The sequence below is a fragment of the Schistocerca serialis genome, chromosome 11 (assembly GCF_023864345.2).
Source record: "Schistocerca serialis cubense isolate TAMUIC-IGC-003099 chromosome 11, iqSchSeri2.2, whole genome shotgun sequence".
NCBI lineage: Eukaryota > Metazoa > Arthropoda > Insecta > Orthoptera > Acrididae > Schistocerca > Schistocerca serialis.
Window position 1 is genome coordinate 162,245,396 of NC_064648.1, and position 23,374 is coordinate 162,268,769.

The 23,374-nt window shown below is 43.0% G+C and overlaps 1 protein-coding gene across 1 annotated transcript in view; it reads left to right on the top strand.

Moving 5' to 3' along the window:
- Positions 1-999: 999 nt before the first annotated feature.
- Positions 1,000-23,374, top strand: part of LOC126426580 (ankyrin-3-like) — a 78,454-nt gene continuing 56,079 nt past the window's right edge. The window contains exon 1 of the mRNA XM_050088477.1: positions 1,000-1,141. The gene's annotated coding sequence lies outside the window, so the exon portion shown is untranslated. The remainder of the gene's footprint in view (positions 1,142-23,374) is intronic.

Consider the following 23,374-nt stretch of genomic DNA (forward strand, 5'->3'; position numbering starts at 1 on the left):
AGGAGCATCTGAGCTTAGGAGCGCCGTGGTCCCGTGGTTAGCGTGAGCAGCTGCGGATCGAGAGGTCCTTGGTTCAAGTCTTCCCTCGAGTGAAAAGTTTACTTTTTTATTTTCGCAAAGTTTTGACCTGTCCGTTCGTTCATTGAAGTTTCTGTTCACTGTAATAAGTTTAGTGTCTGTGTTTTGCGACCGCACCGCAAAACCGTGCCATTGTTATAGAAATCGCGAGCTATATTCGCTGGATTCATATTGCCCACGGAATATATCTCACGTATTTAATGCACTCTCGTCCAAAGTAGCGCACAGTCAACTGCCAGCCAGGGAGCCTCGTTAGCAGGAATAGTCTCTCCTCCGTGTGCTGAAGTCGACTGGCGTCGTGTGTTTCGATGTTTGTTTAGGTGTGGCGTCCCCGTACTACGGCGCAGTTACGTCGCATCGGACGGACAGATAATAATTGCCTGAAAATAAAAAACTAAACTTTTCACTCGAGGGAAGACTTGAACCAAGGACCTCTCAGTCCGCAGCTGGTCACGCTAACCACGGGACCACGGCGCTCCTGGGCTCCCACTCTCCTTGATGTTGCCTATCTTGCGCATGGACTACACAGTTTGTATATTTTGCTTATTTTTTTCATAGTTCCATACAACTTCTGCCTGTTTTCTCGACTGATTTGTGTTCAGTTTTTCAAGGCCTATCCACTGTGCCAACTTATAACTAAGTCTGAGGGGGGTGCGATGGGGAGGTTCCCTTGTGAGAGGTACTCAAGTGGCCACAGCAGTGTCACAGTGAGCGTAGAATTGGATTACATTACGTTAAAAGTACATTCAGAAACATGTTACTTTATTTTTTACAGCTTGTCCGCAATAACAAAATTAGGACGACAGTCTTCGTATTACATTCGCATGTTCTGCGCGGGTCCCTGGAAGCGCTGCCCCCTGTCCGAGGCCCCCGTAGCAGACTGCAATTGGTACCCGCCGGCCTCGCAGCCGTTGGCAGCACTGACTGCGTGCCACAGCCCTGCCGCTTCAGGCGTCTGTCGCATTTGTAGCGAGTCGTGTCCAGTGTGACGTTCTGCGTTGGGGTTTCGTGCTGCTGTTTCTGCGCCGAGAATTTCTTCTGCTACACCCACACCCTTAATAAGGTAAGGACGACTGTTTTCATGCGATCCTGTAGTGTTGAGTTATTTTCTTTTGGTTTGTTTTTGCAAAGTCATGGTAGCTTTTGGTGACAAGGTAGTCTGCTGGGTAGTCAGTAAGACAGATAATGTTATCGTCCATTTCGTCTTTGTTGTGTATGTGAAAGTGCCGAAATGAATGAATTCTTTCGTTGACCTAAAATTGATCCTCTTGCTGGAAATGTTGTCAAAATTCCCGGCGTTACGGGCTTAGTCTTGACTTCTGTTAATAATCGTGCATCTCCAGGCAGCGACTGTGCCGTACACTTACCAGAAAAGTAGTCGGTATTCTGATAAGGGGGTATCTGGATGTGTGAAGCAGTGCCCCACGTAAAGGACCAGTACTCAAACACTTTGGCAGTAAAACCAGCCATCCTCAGAATCTCTTCTGGTAAGTGTTTGTCAGTGCTCAGAACGATATCAAGATACAGAGTATCAGCTACAAATCTCGCTGCAGAACTCAACTATTATATATATTCTTGATGGAACAGTCCATAGCTGTACTTTCGGTTCATAGCGTGCACGCTGGACACTACGAACAGGCAGTTCACCTGTGGACTGTTCCATCAAAAAATAAGCTGGGAGAAACTGAAGATTCACATACATGTTCTTGTCAAACCAAACGGGTGCTGCTGAGTAATACTTTATTAGGACAAATAAAGAATTATTAAACTGTTGTGGCTTTAAGAAGAACGCATTGTTATATCTGTAGTTGCCTACAGTATAAAGTGTGTTGCTGTTGCGTAGAGGAAGGAATACACAGTTTATATCACAACAAGCGGATCTCTTGTCATTAATACGTTGGCAGTAATTTCATCGTCTTTTGTGTAAGTAAATGAAAAATGGCAATGCAGGTGGTTGTAGACAAACTTCCACAAAGAAGGGCTGATACCATAGCCACCTCCCTGAAATATGGGTTGTGTTGACAGATTGGTCTGCATCCATAGATACATACATACATTGATCCTTGTTGTATAGAGCATTAATACATTTCGTAATGATGTGGGATGTGTCACTTGAACATAAGTTTTCTTTACACACAATAGTAAATATTTGTATAGTTAATACTTCATGTCTAAAGATTCATCTGTTCAGTAAGGTCAAGTGATATTGTTTAGTGGTATTTGGGGAGTTTTGTAATGTCCGTTTTTTCGTCTTTTTGTGTGGTTTTGTTTGGGGGTGGGCGTCTAAATTTGTTTATATTTAGTTTGCCCCCCACCCAAAACACCCCATTTCCCGCGCTTGACCCGTTAGTGTCATTACGCTTCTTGTGGTAAGTGTCTGTGATTGTTTTTCGATGTATTTTCGTCCTCACAATGTGTACATAGCGACTTTATATGCGCCATATTGGAATCGTGGTTTATGGTCGTTTCCACCATATTTGTGACGTCATGGGTCAAAGCAGACGGGCGGGATCGGACGCTTCCGTATTCCCATAATTTTCTTTTCTTTTAAATGTTGGTTAGATATCTGCTGGATTTTTAATGCTGTTTGGCAAATGACCAAATATTTTTGTGGCAGCATAATTCACACCTTTTTGTGACAAAGTGAGATTTAATCCAGAGTAGTGAAGATCTTCGTTTCTTCTAGTGTTGTAGCTATGCACTTGGCTGTTATTTTTGAATTGGGGTGGGTCATTAATGACAAATTTCATAAATGAATATATGTATGTCGAAGGTACTGTGAATATCTCAAGTTCATTGAATAAATATCCACACGGTGTTCTTCGGTGGGCTCCAGCTGTTAGCCTGATCACACCCTTCTGTGCTATGAATACTTTTCCTCTTAGTGACGAATTGCCCAAATACGATACCATCTGTAAGCAGTGAATGAATATAGGCATAGTAGGCTAATTTAATGATGTTCATCACCAATATTTTGCAATAACCGCAGTAGGGTAAGTAGCTCAACCTAACTATTTCAGCAGATCATAGATGTTACTTCAAATTCAATTTCTCATCAGTGTACACATCCAGAAATTTTGAATAGCCTGCCTTAGCAGCAGACTTGCGTTCATAGCCTATATTTATGAGTGTTGTTATGCCATTTACTGCACAGAATTATATTCACTGTTTCTTCTCAAAATTTAATAAGTGTCCACTTGCAGAGAACCACTTAGTAATTTAGTGAAAGACATTATTTACAATTTCCTTGGGTGTGATTACTGTACTTGTATCATTAGCAAAAAGAACTAGCTTTGCATCTTCATGAATATAGAGTGGCGAGTCATTAATGTATATTAAGACCAATAAGGAAACAGACTGAACTCTGTGGGACACCGTTCTTGATACCTCCCCAGTTAAAGGACTCTGCTGGTTTTCGCAGACTATTTGTAGTGTTAATTTCAGCCTTCTGCTTTCTTCCAGTTAAATATGAATTAAACCATTTGTGCACTGTCCCACTCATGCCACAATGCTTACGCTTGTCTAGAAGAAATTCATGATTCACACCATCAGAAGCCTTCGAGAGGTCACAAAATATTCCAATGGATGAAGTTCGGTTATTCAGTGCATTTAATATTTGATCAGTGAAAGCACATATATAGCATTTTCTGTTGAAAAGTCTTTCTGAAAACCAAATTGACGTTTAATTAGTACGCCATTTTTACAGATAAGAGATTCTGCTCCTGAATACATGATTTTTTTCAAGAATTTTGGATAAAGATGTCAGAACTCAGACTGGGTGGTGGTTGTTCGCATCAGACCTATCCCCTTTTTTATGCCGTTGTTGAACAACAGCGTATTTCAGTCTATCTGGAAAAATTCATATGTGGCTGAGAATCCTACTAATTTGTTGGGAACAAGCTTTCAGTACTCTGTAGCACAGCAAGAGGTGTAGGTTGGTGTGGAATAAGAAGATACGGTTGAGAGACGGATAAGAGAATAAAAGTGAATGCGAAATAAAGGGTGGGGCTACGGGGTTCGTATGTAGCATGTACTTAAGCATAAGAGCAAACCAGATGTAAACAAACGCAAGCGCGCTGACTGGTCAGCAGCCGTGGCTCTGTTACCACTGGTGGTGCTCCGCTCTTGGAAGTAGGTCCAACTTAAGTGTTCGATACCTTATTACTATGTCAGTGCGGAAGAATCTTTCAGACATTGTGACGTATTAACAGCCATCAACGTCTATCTTAATCGTACTTTACCTACGTAACTTTTACCTTAAAAATTGTGTACAGTCACAGTCCCTGTAACCAGTACTTGTGCTCTGATTGTCTCGCTGTTCATACGTACTTCGAAAATGGACGACACTGCTTCCTGCTTCGTAGTGAAACACGAGCGTGGAACACCGTTAATGGCGAGAAACAAGTAGTTAATGTTCTTCACAAGATTACAGACAAAAATCAGCTTTTGACTTTTTTCGAGTAGGACTATGTATCGGAAATAAGGGAGGTGTTAACTGTATGCGTGGCGTGATAGACACGGTCGTAGACTGACCATCGTGTGTGCCGGCGGGCGGTGGTTCTACACTCCACGTGGTGCGTAATTTTCTTTGTTCGGTTTGAATGCCTAAAGCATATAAATATGAAACTCATCACATCTACTTATACATCTATATGGTTACTCCGCAATTCACACTTAAGTGCCTGGCAGAGGGTTCATCGACCCATTTTCATACTTCTCTACCATTCCACTCTCGAATGGCGCGTGGGAAAAAGGAACATCTATATCTTTCCGTTCGGGCTCTGATTCCTCTTATTTTATTATCATGATCGTTTCTTCCTACGTAGTTGGGTGTCGACAAAATATTTACACATTCGGGAGAGAAAGTTGGAGATTGAAATTTCGTAAATAGATCTCTCCTCAATCAAGACTGCCTTTGATTCAGTGACTCTCAGCCCAACTCGCGTATCACATCAGTTACACTCTCACCCCTGTTTCGCGATAACACGAAATGGGCTGCCCTTCCTTGAACTTTTTCGATGTCCTCCGTCAATCCTACCTGGTAAGGATCCCATACCGCGCAGCAATATTCCAGCAGAGGATGGACAAGTGTGATGTAGGATGTCTTAGTGGGTTTGTCGCATCTCCGAAGTGTTCTGCCAACAAAGCGCAGTCCTTGTTTCGCCTTCCCCACAATATTATCTATGAAGTCATTCCAATTTAAGTTGCTCTTAATTGTAATTCCTAGGTATTTAGTCGAATTGAGTGCCCTTAGATTTGTCCGATTTATCGTATACCCAAAATTACTCGGATTTCTTTTAGTACCCATGTGGATGACTTCGCAATTTTCTTTGTTTAGTGCCAAGTGCCACTTTTCGCACCATACAGAAATTCTCTCTAGATCATTTTGTAGTTGGAATTGATCGTCTAATGACTTTACTAGACTGTAAATTACAGCGTCATCTGCAAACAATCTAAGGGGACTGCTCAGATATCTCCTAGATCACGTAGGTGAATCAGGAACAGCAGAGGGCCTATGACACTACCTTGCGGAACGCCTGATATCACTTCTGTTCTACTCGATGATTTACCGTCTATCGCCACGAACTGTGACCTCTCTCGGAGAGGAAATCACGAACCCGATCACACAAATGAGACGATACTCCATATGCACGCAATTTGATTAATAGTCGCCTGTGAGGAACGGTATCAAGCCTTCTGGAAATCTAGGAATATGGAATCGATCTGACATCCCTTGTCGGCAGCACTCATTACTTCATCGGAATAAAGAGCTAGCTGTGTTGTACAAGAACGATATTTTCTGGATCCGTGTTGGTTATGTATCAATAAGTCATTTTCTTCAAGGTGATTTATAATGTTAAAGTACATTGTGTGCTCCAGAATCCTCCTGCAGATTGAGGTCAGTGATATGGGTCTGTAATTAAATGGATTACTCCTATTTCCTTCCTTGAGTATTGGTGTGACCTGTGCTACTTTCCAGTCTTTAGGAACAGACCTTTCGTCAAGTGAGCAATTGTATGTGATTGCCAAGAAAGGCGGTATTGTATCTGCATACTCTTAAAGGAACCTGATTGGTACACCATCTGGACCGGAAGAATTGCCTTTCTTAAGTGATTTGAGTTGTATCGCAACACCTAAGCTACCTACTTTTATGTCACTCATGCTAACAGCTGCTGTGGTTTTTCAGTGGCACCATCATCGGTAACTTTTCCATCGCTATCGCGGTGTCGACTGTTTTTTCCACTGGTGTACTTTACATACGACCAGAATCTCTTTGGGTTTTCTACCATATTTTGATACCATAATTCATTGTGGAAACTATTAAAAGCATCTCGCATAGACGTCCGCACTAAATTTCGAGCTTCAGTGAAACTTAGCCAGTCTTGGGGATTTTGCGTTCTTCTGAATTTGGCATGCTTTTTTCGTTGCTTCTGCAGCAGTGTTCTGATGTGTTTTGTGTACCATGATGGATCAGTCCCGTCTCTTATTAAGTTAGATGATATGAATATCTTGCTGTCGATACTGTATCTTTGAATTTGAGCCATATCTGGTCTAAACTTACATAATTAGCTTGGGAGGAATGGAGACAATCTTAGGAAGGCATCAAGCGAATTTTTATCTGCTGTTTTAAGTAGGTACATTTTGCGTTTATTTTTAGTGGTTTTGGTTGATACCGTTTTGCGGCATATATGGCAATTAACTTGCGCATCACCAATTTTAAGAAAATGCAGATCTTGTAGTTTACAATTACATATCACACGAAAATTTCTGGTTTTCATTGCAAGTATACATTCTTAATTACAGATATATTATAAAAGATTGCAATATATGGTTGAAGATAAAACATTACGTGATTTAATTTTTTGGTGAAAAATTAAAAAGTAATGTTTGAATATGCCCATTGTTTTGTAGGACAGATGTGGTCTCACATGAGCCAGAGTGATAAATGGCGCAGGAACATGGAAGACAATTTTGACGGCGTCGAGCACGCTGTACAAATAGATTATTTTTAGAGTTGTGGTCGTAACACTGCAGTCTGAACCCGACAGAATTGATATGGAGCCAAGGTAAGGGATTTGTCGCGAGAAATAACAAGACATTACGCTGTCAAACGTACTGCAACTAATGCGCGAAGCTTTGTGATACGTCGCTGCCAAACGATGGCGAACTGCAGAACAGCACGTCACGAAAGAGGAGGAGGAGGAAATGTGGACATTTTTGTGGCTTGGGGTTCTGTCTCTGATAGACTCGTTATCAACCTAGCTGTACTGAAGTGTGTTCAGCGGTGTCCGATGTGGAAGGAGTTCAGAGATTACCAGACAACTGACTCCGATACCTTCAGTGGCTTACGTATTTTACTACATTGCGCAACTACAGTGCGCTTTTACGCCACACTCAGCTCATGTAGAAAAATTACCCTCGTTAGTCACGAATTTTCATCACTCTTGCTTTTAATTAAAATACTATGTTCGCTAATAACGATGGCATGTTATATTTTCCGTCCGGTCACCTGAGGAGAAAATCACCCGAGTTTTACCATATATTATTTCCTTCTGTTTAAAATTCACATCCAAAGCTGTGTTGTCCTCTGCTCGTCTCTTTCTACGTCCGAACTGCCACTGCTCACTTCAGTGCACGTTAGCTGGACCAATTGCCCGGCCAGTGCTGTCAAAGCTAAACGCGCCGGTAAAGCTGTTGCCCCGTATTACAGCACAAGTCGATACGCACAGCATAAAACGAAACCTCATCATCGTACATGATTGCACTTGTGACCGCTTGGCATCTGCTCCACCTGAAACTAAATCCAAAGAGGTTCCAGCAAACGCGGAAGAGTGCGTAGTGTAATGTTTACATGAAGTTTAATGTGATCGACGGAGTATATTCCGATGTCCAGATTTGCAATACATTCAACGCACTTTGCCGTTTATATCATGTTTCCCAAACTAAAATCTTAAACTGCTAGGGCACAACCACGTACCGTAAAACAAGACTCCCCACCGAGTGTCCTAGCGATGCCACACACTGGCTTTGACGTGTGTCGTAGTTTCACGGGGCTCTCTCTCTACTCCCAGCACAGAGGCAGAACACAACAGCGACCTTCGTTTCCCTCCCACGTTGTTGCTTGGAAGGCGGGGTGTGCTGACACGTTTCTGCAGCTGAGACTGAAACGGGAGAGTTTGTGATTTGGTGAAGTGTATGAATGTGCTGTGATGGAAACAAACTAAATAGTCCTTCTTACTACACGTATTTTACGCATACTGCGTTTTGGTGAGTGGTTTATCCGGCGTTTTCGTCGTCGGTCAAAGAAGATGGGCAGCGGTAGCAACAGGTGCGGTATTTTCTTATTCCTAGTCTGGACACATCTTATAGAGTACTGGTCCGTATTTCCTTTCACGAAATTCGTGCAGCAAGAATCGTCATGTGCTGTTAAATGTGCATCCAGTCTGCGTCGGAAAACAATATCTTTACTATTCCCTCTTTAGGTGTTTCTTCTGATCGTGTGATCTTCTGATGCAAACCTGTAAAGTGTTATATGGAACCCAGAATTCAAATGATGGTTCACTCATCAGTATGCAAATGAACAGACAGTAATAAATTTGTCATCGGGATGGAAATTTCATTTTTAGCTACGTAATGCATACGAAGTTGCACGGAGAATTTTCCCGTCATTTACAATTAGTGGGACGTCAGTGACTTTTCCCATGACTTCAGTTGTGTCGTGTTGTGGTTGGTGGGAAACAGCAGCCGCAGTAGACGCCAGGTTATATTCAGTTTCCGCGAAGCTTAAGTGGCGCATTTCGTAGTCCTTACTAAATTGCACGCCACGAAACTCTTAGTGATACATTTTGGGGTACATTGGTATTGGAAAACGGAAACGTCCTTCGCAACTATGCAGTCCAGGCATGCAGTACGAGCATTGGACAGCGTTTCTAGTAAGTGGAGCTGGAACAACGGTTCTGCTCTTCTGATCGCTTGGTCGGCTGTGTTCCTGTGGAGACAAACAAAGGAAATGGCGGAAGACCAGACTTGATGTGGGCCGTCAAGAATGGTTAAAAAAAAGAAACTTATCATACTTTTACCCAGTGAGTTGACGAAATTTGCACGTGACCGTTATAATTGTTTATGCATCAAAAAAAGTAATCATTTGTCATGGCTGCTACTGGATATGAGGTCCTAAATTCCGTATTATGAAACAGCACCGTTTCAAGGCAACGGTACATGGAAGATTTATAAAAACACGTCACATTCTTTCTTATGTGTTATAATCAGACGTCATGTAAGGAAGTATCGGCTGCTAAAGCCTTCATTACATTCAGTTTACGGTGCGGGGGCTGATCTTCCAGCGGTTGTAAGCGTTGAGTTAAAGAGCAGAGGGTAGCTACGGAGGTGACTCGCGTCCTACCATCTCACCTTCACGTTTGTAAAGTTTCTGCGACTTTTTTATTGAGTTAATTGCAGTATGTTCTTAAATATTCGATAATGTGTACATATAGTAGTTCTCTCTCTCTCTCTCTCTCTCTCTCTCTGTGTGTGTGTGTGTGTGTGTGTGTGTGTGTGTGTGTGTGTGTGTTTTTTTTTTTCTGGGTTGTCATTGCAAACTTGCATTGCAAATGCTAATAAATATTCACATGTTGATCATCCGGCAAAGCAAATTGCGCCATTCAAAATAAAAAGCATATAACTGACACTCGTGCAACAGAACAAAAAGGTAACGTAGTCTGAGCCATACATAAAATGTAGCCAGATGTAAAGTGTAAAAAAGACAATTTACGGGCTATTTTTTTAGGCCACTTTTTTCCCGGATAAACGTTTACGATTAAAGTACATCTTCAACCACCAATATTACGCATTTCTTCATTTTATTACAACAAACGTTACCGATAGTGGCGTGTTTTCTATATGCTAGCTGTGTTGAGGGTTCGAAAAGGCTTTACTCATTGGACACAAGGTAAGTCAGCTGATGGTTTACTTGGTCTGTTAGAATGGCTGCCCGGCCTTTCTGATCACAGGCCAACTACTCACACTAGCTTTCAGAGCTTTTAAAAATAAACTTATTGTATCGAGACACTTTAATGAGCGCCTTACTGGATTCTCTGGTGACTAGCTGCAGATACTTCCGGCTTCTGAATCAGTAAGAGGTCTCACTTTTCGTGTTGATGAAGGCATATTACCAAAAAAGTTGGCACAACTTTTTCAATATGTTTCGGAGCCAATTCTTGCCAACAATTTAATCTCTCCCTTATCCACAACTCGATCTACACGAATGCAAAACTTCTGTCGTCAAAATGTCACGTTTGCAGAAACTCCTGTGAACTGTAGGTTGCCATTCACACAGCTGCAATGTCAGAGCACACCGCTAAGACGAAATATTAACAGTAACCTCAGACTTTTTTCAGATGATCCAGTTATCTATGATGTATTGTCTGAAAGAAGCTGCATAAATATTCAGTCAGATCTTGATAAGATTTCATAACGGTGGAAAGACGGCAACTTGATTTAAATGTTCATAAATGTAAAACTGTGCCTCCAGAAAACGAAAAAATAGTATTCTACGACTATATCATCGAGTCACTGTCGGAATCGGCCGACACATAAAAAGTACCTGGTATGAAATGGAATTTATGGGTAAAGCAGGTGACAGACTTCAGTTTACTGGTAAAATACTGGTGGAGAGCAGTCAGCGTGCGAAGAACTTTGCTTACAAACCACTCGTACCACCGGTTCTAGAATACTGCTCAAGTGTGTGGGACCCGCACCAAATAGCACTAACAAGGGACACTGAACGTATACAGAGAAGGGCAGCACCAATGCTCACAGGTTTCTCTCACCCGTGGGAGTGTAACTGAGATACGCAAGGAACTGAACTTGCAGACTCTCAAAGGCAGACCCAAACTGTCCCGGATAGTCTGTTAACAAAGTTTCAGAGAGCTGCTTCAGGTGGTGGTGATAGGAATGTACTACAAACCCCTACGTATCGCTCACGTAGAGATCGTGAGGATAAGATTAGAATAGTTGCTACACCTATAAAGTCATCAGTCATTCTTCCCGCGCTCCATACGTGAATGGAACAGGAAGAAACCCTGACAACTGGTGTTGTGGGACGTACTCTCTGCCACGGTGGTTTGCACAGTATGGAGGTAAATGTAGATGAAGATACTGGTGTAGAAGATGCATTGTATTGTCATAGCGTCTTTCGTAGTTTCGGGCCATTCTCGTTCTCATTTTCTTTTCTTTTTTTTATCCCAGTGCATCTTAATTTTTATTTATCACAGACGCAGGAATTCTGCTGTAGATTTCTTCTGCACTTTCTTGAGCCGCTATTCATCCACATTTGTTCCTACATGTACTTTGGTCGATTCCAAGTTGAACTCCCATTTTCTCTGTCCCAGTTATCTAATTTTGTTTCTCGTTTCAACTCGCGAATACTTTGGATTCCTAAAATTTTTAATGATTCCAGTTTAAGTGGTCTGCCTGTATGTATTTATCATTCGCCTAAGGCTTCTGTGCAGGTTCTGTGTCTAAAATACCGATCGTTTCCTTAACTGTACTTTCCACTTACAAAACTCCTGCCGTTTTTTCTCACCCAAGTGTCTCGGTAATGCCCGTACTTGGGATTACATATGTCGTCAAAGAACATTGGCATTTGTATTCATTGCGTCCACCGGATGATACTGACGTATTTACAGCTACACGTGCAAACTGAGGCAGTCTGTTAGTGGTAGATGAGTGGAACTCAGACATCTGACGATAGTGAAATGACATTCTTTGAAGCCGAGACATTGAAGTTTGGAGTCGGAAAACAGTGGAATCCTCTTTTTCACAAGTATTAGGACATTCTTCAAGTAGTTTGAATAGTTACTGGGAGTTCTTTCAGAAGCAAATGGGTTCGTTTTACCGGCGATGATCTTCTAGAGTTGACAAACTTTTTCAGAATTGCCGTTTTTATACAAAGCATCATCAGGAAGAGAAGGGTGAAGTACGAATAAAGTTTCGTAACTATATTTTCCACGTCCACTGGTAACAGGTCTGCTGAAATTTCGATAGCGTTACATCTGGCGGCTGCCGTGTAGCTCACACAGACTGTTTCTTCTCAAACTCCCTTCGGGTTGAAGAAAACGTTAAATTATCCTTCGTGATGAAGTGCGCTAACTGAAAGGTGAACCTCGCACCGATTCACGCGAAATAGTGGGACGCACTACGAGGGTAATCGTGTGGCTAACTTTCTTCAAAAATAAAAAATTCAAGTGCAGCGTTCAGAGATCTGTTTACTACAGTAGTGCGACACACTTCGAATTACACCCGAAAATATGGCCTTCAAGGGTTCGCACGCCTTTAAGTACAAAACATTGTGAGCATTTCAAATCAAAATGCCTGGATGTGAGAACGTACCGTTGTAATCTTAAACTAGTGTAAACTGTAATGCAGTTCTCGCCAGGAACATTCTGTATTATGTAGCTTATAATTTTATAATCAGTTTGGCGTTTTAATTAACGAAAATAGAAAATTTTTATTTTTGATTTCTAATCGTATGAAAACACGCGTAATCACAAGAAGTTAAAATCCGGTACAAAAAAGTGCGAGTTTTCAAATTTTAAATGAAATACAAGCTGATTGCTCGACATTGAATAGTACTGTTGGTGTACACTACAGTTTCTTCTTGAAGGTATTTTTGTTCTGTCGTTGCAACTACAAAAATGCGTGACTTTTTTTCACCAGACGCGTTTCGCTTTGTTGAGGAGAAACATTCTCAGCTGTACCTCAATAAAGCGAAACGTGTCCGGTGAAAAAACTCACGCATTTTTGTAGTTGCAACGACAGAACAAAAATACACTCGAGAATTATGAAGCAACTACGGACACTATGGCCACACAAATGAAGAATTTATAGTTTCTTCATCTGAATGTCAGTAATTTTTCAGTTTACTACAAACTTTTAATTACGGAGATCCGCATTTTGGCGTTATTAGTAAATAAAAAACCAGTATTGCTTAATGGCGCTCGGGAATCTTCAAATTCTATTTTTGTTGTTTAGAACTGAATCGTACTTGATCAGGAAACTGATTTCCGAAGACTGATTTTGAAACGGTGTGTGTGGAGAGTCAGAGAGGGCAGAGCAGAGCGGCTGGTCAGGCCGCCTGGAGGGACTCTGTGGAGCCCTGGAGAGCCGTCTGTGCCGCGAAGCGCGGCCGGACAGCCCAGCCTGGAAGTAAATGTGACGGAGAAGGCGTGGGTCCAGTTCGAATCTTTGCTCTGGGCTACGACGTCTCGTCGGACAGACGTAACATGTGGCTGTCGTCTTCTTGTAGCAAGAAAGACGACTGACTAAATTTTTCGGAAGGCTAACTGCGGGGCAGATGTGTCGCGACGAGAGAGCGGCAGCAGACAACAACATTCCATTACGAGGTACATAATATTTTAATCAAAAAAATTACGTCAGCGTAACGAATGTAAATACAACAATTTATAATAAACCTGTCACGAGTACTTACGACGGCCACTTTCACCCAGAAGCCATACTTTCCCATTCATCGCATCTTTCAGAGCGATTCTTGGCTAGGTGCCTTACCAGGATAATTTCTTCTCATACTTTTTTATTTAGTCTTATTCCTTCCAGGCCGTCATCGTAAGATTCCGATCTCGCCGTTTCTCCTCTTACAAAGATTGTTCTTCAGATATGACTCAATGGCCTTGTGAAACCTTTACATAGATATCGAAACATACGGTTGATGACAATCTTACCACCGATATACGGGTGTACAGAATATTTGTATACCAGGCGAGTGTGTTCCAGCCTTCTGACTGCCTACGCTCTTATCTTCGCTTCCAACGTTACCGGCACGTAGTGACGTTTCCCGGACCACACTTGACCTTCCCGTACTGGATCTGTGCAATACGCTTTTGCATTACACGTATCTGACGCAGATCTATCTTCCGGTGTTTACGTTAGACTTTTCATCACTCTTCTTTTTAATTATAACACTATGTTAGATAAGAACGAGAGAATCCTACGCATTCTGTTCGGTCAGCCAAGAAGCGTGCGGTATTGCTGGAATAGTGCCGAACATTACTTCATTCTCTTCAAAAGCTAAATGACGTTCTAAGCTACGTATATTGTCTGCTCGTCCCTTCTCACGATTTAACTGTAGGGTTCAAATCACGGCAGCTTAGTTGCACAAGATCCGCCGGTAAAGCTGTGGTCCCGTATTACCGCTCAGCCGACGTACGGGTAACGCACAGCGCAAAACGTATCCTTACTGCACTGCAGTCAGCTTGGCTGCTCGAGTCTCGACGCCTACTTACCAATGTACAATGTGGATTTCGTAGGCGCCGCTCTGCTGTTGACCATCTGGTTACCTTGTCGACCTTCATTATGAATAACTTCTTGCGGAAGCGCCCGACCGCGGCTGTGTTCTTTGATTTGGAGAAGGCTTACGACACCTGTTGGAAGGCGGGCATTCTCCGCACCATGCATGCATGGGGTCTTCGCGGTCGCCTCCCTCTTTTTATTCGTTCCTTTTTAATGGATCGACAGTTCAGGGTACGTGTGGGCTCTGTCCTGTCCGACACCTTTCGCCAGGAGAATGGGGTGCCACAGGGCTCAGTTTTGAGCGTCGCTCTCTTCGCCATCGCGATCAATCCAATAATGGATTGCCTCCCAGCTGATGTATCAGGCTCCCTTTTCGTGGACGATTTTACCATCTATTGCAGCGCGCAGTGTACACGTGTCCTGGAGCGCTGTCTTCAGCGTTCTCTTGACCGTCTTTACTCCTGGAGTGTCGCCAATGGCTTCCGTTTTTCTGCCGAGAAGACGGTCTGTATTAACTTCTGGCGCTACAAAGAGTTTCTCCCACCGTCCTTACGACTCGGTCCCGTTGCTCTCCCAATCGTGGAGACAACCAAATTTTTAGGCCTTACATTTGACAGGAAACTTAGCTGGTCTCCACATGTCATATTTGGCCGCCCGTTGTACCCGTTCTTTAAATGTCCTCCGTGTTCTCAGTGGTCTGTCGTGGGGAGCGGATCGAACCGTCCTACTTCGTCTATATCGGTCGATCGTCCGCTCCAAGCTGGATTATGGGAGCTTCGTATACTCCTCTGCACGGCCATCCATCTTACGCCGCCTCAACTCCATACAACATCGGGGTTTACGACTTGCGATCGGAGCATTTTATACCAGTCCCGTAGAGAGTCTTCATGCTGACGCTGGCGAATTGCCACTCACCTACCGGCGCGATATACTGCTTTGTCGGTATGCCTGTCGGCTACTGTCAATGCCCGACCATCCGTCTTATCGTTCCTTTTTTGACGACTCTCTTGACCGTCAATACGGGTTGTATGTCTCTGCCCTGCTACCCCCTGGAGTTCGCTTTCGTCGCCTCCTTCACCACCTTAATTTTTCCCTCCCTGCAACCTTTCGAGTGGGCGAGAGCCGCACGCCACCTTGGCTCCAGGCTCAGGTCCGCGTTCACCTTGACCTCAGCTCGCTCCCAAAAGAGGTCACCCCCGGTTCGGTCTACCACTCCCGTTTTTTGAAACTTCGTTCGAAGTTCATCGACATGACTTTCATTTATACAGATGGCTCTAAGACCAATGACGGGGTCGGGTGTTCCTTTATTGTCGAGGCACAAAGTTTCAAATACCGGCTCCATGGCCATTGTTCGGTCTTCACAGCTGAGCTCTTTGCCCTCTACCAGGCTGTTCTTTACATCTGCCGCCATCGACATTCTGCATATGCCATCTGCTCCGATTCCCTGAGCGCCATCCTGAGCCTCAGTGATCTGTACCCGGTTCACCCTTTCGTGCACCGGATCCAACGCTCTCTTCAGCAGCTGGTGGACGTCGGTTCTCCAGTTAGCTTTATGTGGGTTCCTGGCCATGTCGGTATCCCTGGGAACGAAGCTGCAGATGCCGCGGCCAAGGCTGCGGTCCTCCAGCCTCGGACAGCTTCTTGTTGCGTCCCCTCGTCCGACTTTAGCAGGGTGATATGTCGGCGCATCTTATCTCTGTGGCATGCCGATTGGGCTGCACTTACCGACAACAAGCTTCGGGCCTTAAAACCTCTTCCCGTGGCTTGGACGTCCTCCTCCCGCCCTTCTCGGCGGGAGGAGGTCGTTTTAGCCCGGTTAAGAATTGGACACTGCCGATTCAGCCATCGCCATCTGCTGACGGCTGCGCCGGCGCCGTTCTGCCCATGTGGGCACTTGCTGACGGTTAGACACATTTTAATGTCCTGTCCAGATCTTAACACACTGCGCCTCGATTTTAACCTGCCAAATACTTTCGATGCCATTTTAGCGGATGACCCACGAGCAGCTGCTCGTGTTCTTCGTTTTATCAATTTGACAAACCTCGCTAAGGACATTTGATGATGCTGTTATTTAGTCCTATGCCTGTCAGTCTGTCTTTTATCGTGTTTTCCCTTTTAGTTGTTGTGGTCAACTTGTGCCTCGCGGTGCATTCTTAGAGTAGTCAGGGCGCTAATGACCATTGAAGTTGTGCGCCCTAAAACCACAAAAAAAAAAAAAAAAAAAAAAAACTGCAGTCAGCTCGGCTGCCGCTCCTCGTGAAACGCAACTCGGTGAGATCCCAGCAAAAGCGGAATAATACACAGTGTAATGTTTACATCCGGTTTATTCTCATGATGGTCGTAGAATAACGGCCAGCTAATGTATTTGATACTGTAAATACCAGAGCTTCTCATGGCAGTCTGTTTCACTTAAAGAGCGAAACCGGGCAACAAAACACACTCAGTGCGACCGGTGGCTATCGTCCAAAACTTGCACAGCCGTCCTGTCCCAGACACACGGCTGGTCGCTGCTGAGCCGACGGACATGGGAGCACCGGCAGTGGGGACCCGGCGGCAGCCAGACGGCGACGCTTTGGTGTTCCCGCCAGCAGACCCAGCTGCAAGCGAGGCCGGCCGGATTTGCCGTCTGCACACACTGAACAGCTCTCGGCCTCTTTTTCGACATGACGAAACGGGGTATTTGCGGAAATTGCGATAAAAAACAGGACACTGGACAAAAAGAAAATATTCTGCATATGTGACTACATTGCTTTACTAACATACATAAAAACTAAACTTCATACACATAGAAAGACATTCTAACAATGCACTTCAAAACATGATTGTAACGTCACTGCTTCATTTCATAATTCATTGTTTTTCCAGAAAATGATTACAACTGAAAATACTGAGAAGCTGATAGAACGATTTCTGACAAATGAACGATAATGCAGACATCAAAAATAAGCAAACAGTTTAGCTACTGTACGCCGTGCACTGCTAGTAACTTGGTACTTATCAGAATACCTAACAGTTTTCGAAAGCTTTGACTAGGTTAGTAGCAGATTGCAGAAATCTTTGCAGGTGAGATCTTCATAACGAGTCTTAACTATTACAATTGCTTCAATAGTTTGTCGTAAAACGGTTTTTCTTAACAATCCAAAAGGAATTCACAGTTGAAAATACCCTTTCCACAACAGCATTTGTGCCTGGTAAAGCACGAGCAAACCTCACATGCGTCTCTATATTTTTACATGAAGTACCTGTACTTTAAAGTGTATGGAATACATCACGCCATCTCTCAAGTGTTTGCAAATTAGCTTTTTGCCATTCCTCAAGTTTCTGGGATACAATTTTGTTCAGGCATCCTGTCTCAACTGAAATGTTGCACATCAGTCTACTGTCTTAAGAATTTCAGACAATTTAAAAGTTAAGCCCAAGAAACGGAAATTTTCAGTGTTAAGCAATGGAACTATTTCAGAGGATGAAACACACAAGTTCTTCCCTTCTCTAAATAAGTCACAAAAGTGTCATAAAATAAATTGATAACTGGCTCGTACCGGACTGAAAATGCCTTCCTTTACCAAGTTAATTAAAATCGAAAAACCAACTGAAGTTTGAAGTTTACCAAATTTCCTGTCACCGATTATTTTCTTTAAGCAGCTCTACCTCTTCAGCTGAATGTGTAACTGAAATCGTGGTTCTTTCAAACTTTTGGATTGAATCTCAAAAGATTTTCATTAGCTTTGTGTGAAATGAAGCCAAAGAGGTGTCTGTGGGTTCTCACAGAATTTGCTCCAATGTGAGACACCTGTCCTGAGACAGAAAATAAGGTTTCAGAGGTTTATGCAGATCAGTAACTCTTGTGACTCCTGGCAACAATGACAACCATCTAGTGTTAATACTACCTAGAACTTGTTAGTATTCAGTACCAACGAAATCACAGAAGTATTTCAGTTTCCCCACACGCTGAGTGTAAATGTGAAAATACTGGAAAAATTTGATTCGCTGTTGTTTCTGTGTGAGTGGGGAGAATTTCTGCACTCTACCTCCGCTCTGTGCCACGTGGACAGCACAACGGATGCCTTCAGTGCTCATCTCGAGAACGCTGTTCAGTTTGCAACAAACATTGTTTGTTCCTGCCATCTTGTGGCTACCAAGGTTGAATTTACAATTATATGCACAAAATGTGACAATCTCGTAAACCATATTTTTCTTTTTAAAATACCCAGACTACGGCTAGCTAATAATGCTACCGCTTCTCCGCCGTTGTTCATAAGAGAGATTATGTTGAGCTGACCAACTTTCTGCACGAATGAATTATCCAGCTAGAATCGGTACCATCTTTCAGGTTTTGTCATTTGATGCGTCAGCCATCACAGGCAGATACTTTGCATCTTCAAATCCTGACTCAACTTAACGCACTGCGTAAGGCCATAAAACGTTCACTTAGATGGACTCGCATTTTGTTCTAGAACATGTTTCTTCTGAAACAGGTCTCTGATGACAAGAGCCATGCAGTCCTTTAACGGAAAATACGTGTAAATACGTGTAAGTACGTGTATGTTTTGCGGTAACGGTGCTTTTATCTTCGCCTGTTTGTAGTTCATTCGTACTAACAAAGCAAGTCAGTTCCCGAAGAAACTGCACACAGGTACTTCATTTTCTTCGTGTGATGCGTTATATCGGCAACCCCTCCATGTTTGTTCAGTGGAAAAAACTGAACGTCGCAGCACACATTTTACCTTCGTATAGTCGTGGTTTCCTTCAAAAAAGCGAACTCGTCTTCCATGGTTTTAGAGCAAGACGAGTTTCGTTTCCCCGTTTTAACGGGCTCAAGCTAGTTTCAGACAACGGACAACAGAGAATGGAGCGCACTGAAGCAAGTTTGCCAAATCCAGTGTTGAAACTGCCGCCTGCTTCTCATTGTTCTCTCAAACAGTCCGAAGACATCGTGTCGGTCGCATCTACTGCAAATGTATGTCATCTACCAGTGAATAGCTAGTTGGTAACTGCAAGTACAATTGCACGTTGATAGCCCTGTAACGTTCTTTAACGAAAACTTGTTACATCCGTCCGTTATTTCTGCAGTAGTAAGTGATCGATACGAATCGCGAAGCTCACGCTTAAGCCACTTTCACCGAGCGTGATGACGGGAAATCTTCTGTTCACACCTCTCCCCATCCTGTGACCAAAATACAGCTTCTGTATTCCATCTTTGAATTCTAGACATAGCAAGACTCACGAAAATGTTAAAAAAAGACATGTCTGTCATGCGAAATTGACGTAGAAATAATTAAAAACACAAAATGAAACAAAATGTCACTTCTGATTACGAAAAAGCGGGGCATTTTGCCTCCCATTGGATAGTCAACGGGACACAGAACGAAAAAATGGCCATTCCCATTAAAGACGGGGCTTCTGGTGACGCTAGCCTAGGTCCTAGTGTGTACATGCCTTAAAATGGCTTCTACATGCGACACCTCATCGGAAAGACGAAAACCGAATTTCGCAAACTGCTTTTCGGTCTCGTAGTTACATGTTAAGGGCTGAAACGTATTTGGTGCCCAGTTAAATATGGCACCAGCATAAGAGCTGTTACGGTATCTCATTTAGTCTGTGCAACTGCTGTTCCTATGCACGTAGACGAGGTGTAAATAGTTGGTCTAATATTTCTACTTGTCCTTTACTGTACAAAAAGCCACTCCGTCCATATTACCTGAAAGTTTTTAAAAATAAGAAGAAACCTCTCAGCCCAAGCATGTTTGAAAACCGGATGCGTTTACATGGAAGCGAAAATCGATTGCGGAATTGGAAAACAGGCAACTAGAAGCGGTTTCCAAAAATAGATTTTTAAGGCTTTACATAACCACCCAGAAGCGGTATCGGGAAGTCGATATAAGAACGTCGGTTTTTGGAACGCCATGCGAATGGGGTGTGTGCTGGAATTTCAGGAAGCTGTGGATGTTGTGCTGCACGCTTTTGTCTGGTTTGTCGCCTAACTCACGGCAGACCTGCTCCTAATCCATTGTCGTACTTTCATTACAAAATAGAATTGTTGCGAACAAACGAATGGCGAATGGTGTTAAATTACCCTGCCCAGTGTTTAATAATTCGCTGCTTGTTATTCGTCGTAATGCTACAGTCATCTGATAGCTGAAAGCTTGCATTAGAATAATGTGGAACGAACGGAAAATAGCGCCACATTCCGCCGGGCATTGTTTCGATGTGCCTGTAGTCCCTCGCAGGTATACGTTCTGGGTGTTGACAAATTTTTAAATTCAGATAAATGTGATAGCTCGAAATTAATGTCTGCTATCTAACAGCTATGCTCACCAACACATTCATGAGCAGCTGTCCATAATAATAGTAATAGTAATAATAATAGGCGTCACTTCTCTGCAGAAAGGAAGAAATGGTTTTGTTGATTTCGTTTTGTCCATAATTGGGTAGTTTATGGTAAGAACGGAATAATGTTTGAGCTTGCACTACCCTCCGTTTCCCGTTTTTTGTGTAACTTTTCGTGGTTTTGTATTTTTTTCGGCGAGGTTCCTAATTCATGTGTTGTTAGTTAACTATTAAACTTCTGGGCCGAAAATCGGGCGTTATTACGTTGCATCCACTTAAAAACTTACGGTTATTGTACACTTCGTTGTTGGCTTGTAGTCACGCTTGATTTAGTCACTTTCTGTGACAACGGATTTCGTCTTGAATGCCGTAAATTCTTTGCGGCCAGCTTTTCCAGGTAATTTTCTTTTCTGGCTGGTTCAAAGGGTCTGAGCACTATGGGACTCAACTGCTGAGGTCATTAGTCCCCTAGAACTAGTTCAACCTAACTAACCCAAGGACATCACAAACATCCATGCCCGAGGCAGGATTTGAACCTGCGACCGTAGCGGTCTTGCGGTTCCAGACTGCAGCGCCTTTAACCGCACGGCCACTTCGGTCGGCTTTCTTTTCTGTTAGCACTTAATACACGTTCAATAGAGTTCATGCTGCTACTCTACTAGAAAGCCTATTTCTTCACAGTAGACAGCCAACTCCAGACATAAACAGCCGTTTGCGTAAATGATTAAATTCAGTTGGTACCATCTGCCGACAAGGTGACTTAACTAGACCACAAGTGAGGCGCTAAGAGCCGTAACGACCAAGAGCACTTAGTCTTCGACCCCCTATATTTAAGTGAATATCAGAGAAACCAGTGACAGCTCTCAGTGAGTGTTCAGATATAAGTACAATGTGGCCCTACAGTACAAATAAACTGACCCAACGGATGTCTGAAGCATGAACAAATGCTACTGTCTAACAATCGACGATTAGTTGCTTCATGGTTCTCAGTCCCACAAATGTATTACTGTACGATAAATTTTAAAACATCTCGTTCAGAATGTCAGAAAATAATTTTTTTTCGCCCTCAGTATAACATACGCTGATGTCGGATCTGATTTTACTATGTATAGTGTGTGTCTGTGGTCTATGCTGCCGCTAGCGGGATTTATGGCGAACGTAGATAAATTTGCTGCCGAGTGCTTCCAAGTGGTGGCATTGACGTAGCAAGTAATTGAGTGGTAAGGGCTAGCAGTGCACGCCGCAAACCGCGCACATTGTTCATCAATCCCTATGTATTTGGCCGGTAGGGAATTATACGCCACGCCAGTTGCGCATCTGCATAAACTTGTGTAAGGCCCGTTCCCACCAAAAAAACCGCGGGGCTGGGCCTCGGTTGCCACGTGCGTCGCTCTTTGCACACGAACCGGTGCCGCGCCGCCAATCACAGAACGCGCTGAGCGTGACGTCAGTCACACAACCCTGGGCCACAAGAACTTCCCCCGAAGCGCTCTGGCGTAGACGCGGCGGCAGGTATGAAACAATTACCATCCGATTTAAAGGAAACGGTTCGGTGAAAAAATTTTATTCTGCGTCTTACGACCTGATGACTTTTGTCGATAAAGAACTGAATTTCTTTTTGTTATTCGTAGTGGTTGCGTGCTCCATCGTATTTACGTAAACCATTACACGAATTTTTAATGAGCTTTCAGAGGTGAAAAGCCATTGCGTGGGCTTTGCCTAAAGTTCATTTCAGGTAATACATTATTGCGTATGAAATATAGTCAACATGCCGAAATTGTTTTTAAAGTTGAGAGCAGAGCGGTAGCTATGACCGTTCTCGAGATATTCAGTGGTTCGTCGGCGGGTCGCCAGCCATGCGGCACACACTCCGCCCTGCTCCTCGTCAACCACGTGCTTGTTATCGGCCCCAGATTTCCTAAACTGTTCAAGATATCGAAACTTTTTTATTTTTGCGAATGATAACTTCTAATGAGTCCAATATTTGGTTGCATGATAAATATCCAAAATTTATTTACCTATCGAGATGTGAAGGTAACTACAGTTTTTCAGCATGGATCGATTTAATTTTTTAAACGGCATTTGATAACAAGCGAAATGAGAATTGCAGTGACATGGAACACTTCAATATTTACAATACTCTAAATTGACCTACAGAAGCTAAACAGAAACTAATTTGATGGTATGTCATAAGATGTAATTTGCTAAGTATCTGCAGCTGTTGATCGTTTCCTTTGGTAAAATGAATCCTTTTTTCTTGCTGCAGTGTACTTTATTTGCTAAAGACGCGTTTTGCCCTTCGCTTTAAGCCATCTTTGGTGGAATGTAGAATGATTCAGTTTGTTTCGATATATGACGCTTGTAGGTTATAAAACTTAATCGTATTTTTGTGTGAAAAGGTAATTACTTACACTTAAATAGTTTTTGGCGCAAATCTGCGTTTCTTCTCACGTGGTCAACACATTTTTGTGTTCACTCTTTTTTTCTCCTGTCAGTAGCTGTTGACATTTTACCAAAAGCTGTAATTTAAGGTCGTAACTACAGTGTGTTCAATTCATGTCTCCTCTTCTTTCGTTTATGTACATGCTGCCAACTCAACGAATTATATGCTGAAAACTGTTTGTTTACTTCTGTTCAGTGAGAGTTACAGAAAGTTGGAAGT